Genomic DNA, 951 nt, shown 5'->3' with positions numbered 1-951 from the left:
TGGCAGCCCCACACCCCCCAGCGTGTGTCATCTGCCACTCACCTGAGAGCAGGAACGCTTTTCACAGGATGGTGACTGTTTTGATGCACTGGCCTCGGGAGGTCAGAGAAGATATGACAGAGTACAGGACTTTCTGGAAGAGGGACAAGGTGCTAAAGCCACGATGCGGTGATGTAAGGCAGAGTCACCAGCTGAGTAAGGCAGGGAGGGAGCTGTGGGGCCCTGACATGACACTCAGTGACTAGTCAGCCTGGCCTTGAGGACATCGCACATCTACTGAGGCCACAGGTTTCCACTGAAAGCCACTTCGTGATTAACTGGAGAGGACAGTACGATAGGCAATCGCACCCCTCCAGCACACCCCGCCCCCACTATCACCAATCAGCTACGTTCTGCAGCCTGAAAGTCCTATCGTGGCTTATTTCTCATCCCCCCGCAAAGGTGATTGGTGTAAGAAAAGTATCTGGCGTCTCGACAGGAGACGAAAATATCTCACACTGATTATTTTATCTGAGGTGGGAGGAAGGAAGTAGGCGATTTAAAAGGAAGCCAGAGGCAGACAAAGCAGCACCCACCTGCCGACGTGCATTCACCTGTCCCTGGTCCCTGCCCACCCACCTCCAGCTGCCAGGGCTCTGGGAGGGGATGGAGAAACTGACCGCTAAGGGGAATTTGTCCACAGGGGCTGTTGGCGCTCTCCACCTGCCACCCTGCTCCCCAGGCAGAGCTCGTCAGGAGAAAACCAGTCTACCTCAGTGTTCTTTGTCACATAAACCCTGACTGTCCCCACCCCGCCCACCCAAGGCTGTAAAAGGGGAAGGAGAAAGAACAATCGAGCAGGGCTCCCTGGTCCTAGAAGGTGACCATACACTGCATCAGTCATACAACGTGGGTGTCGAGTGGAAGAAAAGCATACGCTCTATCCCAAACTAAGGGAACGAGAGAGAGAAT

The sequence above is a fragment of the Tupaia chinensis genome, unplaced genomic scaffold (genome assembly GCF_000334495.1).
Source record: "Tupaia chinensis unplaced genomic scaffold, TupChi_1.0 Scaffold138666_1, whole genome shotgun sequence".
In the NCBI taxonomy this organism is placed as follows: Eukaryota; Metazoa; Chordata; class Mammalia; order Scandentia; family Tupaiidae; genus Tupaia; species Tupaia belangeri.
This window is presented reverse-complemented; position numbering follows the sequence as displayed.